Consider the following 6165-nt stretch of genomic DNA (forward strand, 5'->3'; position numbering starts at 1 on the left):
CTCATGTCACCTGGACAAGCCCATGCAGCTTGCCATGTGATTCTGCTCCTTCTCTATGTGGGGAGGAAACTTTATGTAGGCAGAGGTGCTCCACACACTCCCTCCCCCTTTTCCCTGCACACACAATGAAAGGAAGTCTGAAAAAAGAGCATATGACTTGATTTTATAGACCACATGGGAGGGGAAAATAATTCTCAGTGGGGTCAATCATTAGGATCTAGTCTCTGAAGCCTAATCAGAATAGTGCCAGTGAGCACACTCACATCCCATGGGGAAATGCACTTTAGAGGTCTCTAAACAAAGGATCATTCCCTGAAATCTTGTCAAGATTCAAAAATACATCTGATTGAAAAGAGATTCCCCTGATTGACCACCCTTAGCTGACATGACCCTCATGGTTTGGACCCCCAGGATTGAACCTAGTCCATGTGAGACCAGGGTACTTGGGGGTGCCTGGGCCATACTTATTTAGGATCTGTTCACACTTGATTTCCAATCAATTCCAAGTTCTTGATCTCTTTTGGGCAACTTCTTACATCTTGAAGGCATGTTTATTTTGTTTTTGAGCAGCTCTAGACTGGCATGTACCCAGACATCTTGTCTGGGATTGTTATAGATTCCAGTTTGACAAGAATAGGGATGTCTGGTGACCTAAAAATTCTAAGTATTTTCTTTCTGAAGGGGAGCTTGGTTGATAAGTTGTTACTGGTACTAGTACTAGGTACTAGTACTACTATTACTACTATTACCAATACTACTACTATTCCTCCGCATGATTAATTGGCTAAGAATCAACTGTTTCTGCCCCTAAAAAGTGCGTCTTCCAAATCAGCATTTTGCATTTCACTTTGGCTTTACCCTAACCAAACAACCCCCTTCACATCCATTTCTTATGGCAAGTCAGGCTAGTAATTAAGCTCCTTCTTGTTGGTGATAGTCATCCTTTTCAATGCAACACAGAAATTCCCCTTGATATTAGTTACACAGGTCTTGTCAAATTTACAAAGTTGCCTACAAGGGTGGATACATCCATCTCACTCTAGGTGTTTGCTCACCTATGATCAGGTAAAGACACAATGCAGAAGAGACAGTGAAGACCCAAGGCCCAGACTCTGCCTGCCTAAATCCACATAAGTGCTTTAGCTGTCAAATGCTTACAGTTTGTTATTTCTTGGAGGTTTCGGAAAAGAGCACCATCCCTAACTCCCTCACTGGATGTCTAAAAGGGAGAGTTATTTGTTGCAAGGGAAAGTAGAAGGAAGAGAGTGAACTGGAATCTAGTTTTCTTCTTTCAACAGACATAACTCCTCCCTGACACTGTTATGGAGCTAAGGGACCAATAAGGGGATTGATTTGTTATTACAAAGCACCAGAGTCTGTTAGTACTGAACCAATGAAAGTCAACTAGAATCAGTCAGAGAAACTGTACATGCTCCAGGGGATGCAATCTTGGTTATAGATAGAAAGTACCCATTCTTTTTAAAAAAAATACATATTTTACGTTAATAAAAATCCATTTTCTTTCCCTTCCACATCTCCCTCTGTTGAAAAATAAAAACAAATCCCTTATAACAAATATGCATAGTTAAGTAAAACTGATTCCCATATTGTTTATGTGTATCCTGAGTCTACCACTTCTCTGTCAGGAGGTAATATAGTTTACCAGTGGGTCCTCTGGAATTGTAATTGGTCAATGCTTTGACTAGAGCCCTAAGTTTCTTAAAATTGTTTGTCTTTACAATGTTGTCGTTATATAAATTGTTCTCCTGCTTTTACTCACTTCACTTTGTATCAGTTCATATAAATCTTCCTAGGTTTCTATGAAACTGTTCCCTTCATCATTTCTTATGCACAACACATTCCATTACATTGGTATACCATAATTTGTTCAGCCATTCCCTAATTGATGGGTACTCCCTTAGTTTCTAGTTCTTTGCCACCACAAAAAAAAACTGCAAAAAAATTTTTCACATAAAGGTCCCCCCTTTCTTTGATGTCTTTGGGGTATGGGCCTAGCTGTAATATTATCAGGTCAAAAGGTATGAATAGTTTAGTAACTTTTGGAGCACAGTTCCAAGTTGCTTTTCTAGAATGACTGGACCAATTCACAGCTCCATCAACAATGGAGTAATATGCACTTATGTGTCTATTTTCCCCAGAACTTTTTGATATTTGTCATTTTCTATTTTTTAGTCAACTTTGTCGGTTTGATAGACATGAAGTAGAAATTCAGAGTCACTTCAATTTGCAATTTTCTGATTATTGGTGTTTTGGATAATTTTTAAATGACTATTGATAATTGACTTTCTCTGAAAACTGCCTTCAATATTTTTTGACTCATTATCAATTGGGAAATGTTGATGAGTGATCTTTTTAATCTTTTCACCTCACCACTCTCTTTCATAAAAGATCACTTATCTGAGCCAAGCTGATTTACTGTTTCTGGAATATACTAAGTACATTTCCATATTCATGCTTTTACTTATGCCTTTAAGATTTTTTAAATTTATTTTTAATTTATGGGATAAAACAAGCATTTCCATAACATAATATAATAAAAAGATGATTGCACATGAAACTGCAAATCTATTATGTACAACTTGCTATTCCTTATAAATATGTAATAAAGTCATTCTCTAAATTTTTTCCTTTTTTCCCCCTTCCCTCTTTCTTTTCCACTTCCTATAATGCCCTCTCTCCACCATCTGACATCCCTTTTTTCTTCCTTCTCTGAGTGACTTTACCCCTCTGAGATCTTTCTCTCCTCCGGATTTATAGTACTTAGAAACACATGAGATTTAGAACTAGAAGGAAACTCAGAAATCACTTAGTTCAATACTGTAATTTTACAGATGAGGAAATAATGGCTAGCATTTCTATATGTAACACAGTAGAGTGTTTACAAAAAGGATTATATTTACTTTAGAAGATATAATCACAAATATATAAACACACTCTCCCTATATGCCAACATGTAAGAGACATAATCCTCCTCCCCCTTGCACCACTTCAGTTTCTATGGAGGGGAAGAATTAGGTTCATAGCTTAGCTTGGTTCCCATAGAGCAGTCTCAGTTCTAAGTCCAAACCCCCAGGGGCCAGAGTCCCAGGCCCTTGGCTTCCCAAGGTTTCCATGCCAGGCTGACTGCACCACCCCGCCTGCAATCCTGACTCCAAGATTACCATATTTTGAGGTCCATGAAGGTCACCTTTGACACCTGATGCTAAGGAGGAAAACATAAAACAGAAGCAAACACCTCCCCTCCCCAGGCCTGCCTCTTAAAGTAAAAGAGGAAGAATGGGGAAGGACAAGTCCCTTCCTCATCACATGTATTCAGTTCATGGTGTCCATGCTGCATGCAGCAGCTAGGAGCACAGCTGAAAAGATGGTGGAAAAAGGAGTGAACAGCTTGGGTGCACTACTTTTAGAGATGCCAATAGAGAGCCAATCAAGGCTTGGTAGGGGATGAGGTGAGTTCCGTGCTAGGCATACTGAGCATGCTCAAAATCCAAGTTACATATAAATGCAAGATAATGCTGTGAGATAGGTGTTAATACTGACCCCATTTTACAGATGAAGAAACTGACAAGTTGTGATTTCCCCACAGTTACACGAAGATAGTGGCTGAGGCAGGATTTAAACTCATCATCTTGCCTCCTATGCCCAATGCTGCATATACTCTCCCACTCAACATCCAAGCTCAGAGACATCAAGTGACTTACTTATCCAAAGGCAGGTAGTAAGCAGCAGAGCTGAGATTCAAAACCATATGCTATAGTTCATATGATTTATTTGTTGCTTAACCATGATGGCCTGTGATACCTTAAATGTTAGCTATTGTTATTCATTATTGTTATGATATTTTCTAACATTAATTATGTTTTCCTATTTCTGTATCGTGTCACCTCTACTATATTACCTTGAGTCTTATATGCCTTTATATCCTCCCATAGCACCTTACACAGGGCTACATACATTACAGGATTCATTTTATATTTGGATAAAGGAAGGAACCAGTGAAGGAATAAATCAATTGTATTGAATAAGCTTGGAAGACCGTATATAGAAGACAGTAAATAGATTTATTTGGTTGGAAAAGAGTTTGAGCCGAGGAGTAATAGTAGATAAGAGTGTGAGAAACGCAGTTTTGGGGATCACTGGACTTTCTGGGCAGGGCCAAAGCCCTGAGGAAGAACCAAGTGATGGCCCCTTAGAATGGTTGTAGGGGTCACAGAACTTCCTAGGGTTGGATCCTGAGAAAGACCTGAGTGATAACCCCTAAGGAAGGCTGCAGACCACAGGACTCCCAGAGGAAGACCGAGTGGTAGCCCCCCTTTATCTATGGGGATCACAGGGCTTCTTAGGAGTTAGACCCTAAGGAAGACCCAAGTGATGGCCCTTTAGAATAGCGGTAAGGTCACAAGGCTCCCGAGACAGGGCTGGAAGAACCAAGTGATGGCCCCTTAAGAAGGCGGTGCAGACCACAGGGTTCCCCAGGGAAATTCCAAGTGGTAGCCCTCTTAACACCACAGTGGGGATCGCAGGACTCCCCAAAGCAGGGTCAGGAAGGTAGACCAAGAGGTGCTTCCGCAGCTCATTGCTTTCCTGGTAGTATAATCTCAGGAAGATCCATGTGATTTGACCATTCCACCCAAAGAACTCAGGACCAGAGTGGGCAGAGGAAGGCATTTATTACACTCCTTGAGAGAGTGGGTACAGTACTCACTAGGAATACTCACACCAATACAGCAGTAGGAGTGAGGGTAACCAGCTCCTCCACTCCTATTTGAGTTATGGTTAGTTTACATTCTTTACTTTTTTACATAGTTTTCTTAAGTTATACAGTTTATATAGGTAGGATAATAAGGATACAGAAGCAAAAGTGAAGTTAATTAGTTCTATCTTCCTTGTCTGAGTTAGAATTAGTCTACATTCTCTACTACCCTACCTTCCTTCTTTAACATATATAAATTATGCAGATTAGTAGGTCTGGACACTTGACCAGGACCTGACCCTTGAACTGACATAATAAGCTTGGACTGATTCAACTGGTTTAGCTTCTCTAGCTTACCCCGATCCCTGGCTGGCCATTGTCTTGGTAGGTAAACTTTAACTTAGCTATATGGATAGCTTCTGTAGGAGCAAAACCAGATACCATACTATCTTTTCTTACAAGAGGATTCAGATAATGGCAGATAGGCATTGACGAAGGACCCTGAGAGCTATGATGAAGAACTGGGGTGAAGAGAAGCTACTATTAGCTATTTTTACTATGAATTGAGGGTCCTGACCTGGAGTCCTTAGGGAATCCAAGAATGAGGACTTGGTGGCTGAGCACTTTGCTTGCAGATTCAGGGTATTATTAATAGATCCATCCTCTCACATCTTCTAAGGGAACCATAGGTGCCACCTCACATCCCCATGTGCTGTGTCACCCTGGATAAAGCTTCTTCTGCAAATTATCTCACTTTAGCATTTGAACCCAATATGACCAAATCTTCTCATTTTGGCATATTGTGCTCATGTGTACTTGCTCATTTGGCTCATGTGCTTTGGGGATAAAGGGGCTTGCAAGGGTGGATTGGTTTGATGCAGAGTATAAATGAAAGTGTAACCCAGTGTAACAAACACATATACATATACATATATATATATGTATATATATACACACATATACATACATACACATATACAGTAGATACAAAACTTAGAAACTTACCAAGTGCTTTCCTTATAAAAAGATTTTTGGGTATCATTATGGATAAAGAAACTGAGTCCCAGAGAGGCTCAATAGCTTGCTTTAAGGTTACACAAACAGTAAATGACAGAACCAGGGCCTTTAAATCCAGGTTCTCTGACTCCATATCCAGTGCTCTTTCTGGCACACCTTATAGTATCAGTGTCTGATCAAGGAGAAGGCCTTTAGTAGTAAAAACCACTGGATGTTATGAAAGCCTCTGCATTAAATCTAGTAGGAATCTCCAGAGGTCATTTGATCCATCACCCTGTCTCTGATCAGGATGACAGCCAACTTGTTCCAGATGGAGGGAGTTTATTTCAACCCACACATACTTCTTCATAATTTTGGATGTAGAATTCTGCAATCTGTTTTTTTTTTAATCAGGCAGTGTGCCTAAAAGAAGTGCAATGAACTATATTTTTGTG

Source organism: Trichosurus vulpecula, chromosome 5 (genome assembly GCF_011100635.1).
Source record: "Trichosurus vulpecula isolate mTriVul1 chromosome 5, mTriVul1.pri, whole genome shotgun sequence".
Taxonomy (NCBI): Eukaryota; Metazoa; Chordata; class Mammalia; order Diprotodontia; family Phalangeridae; genus Trichosurus; species Trichosurus vulpecula.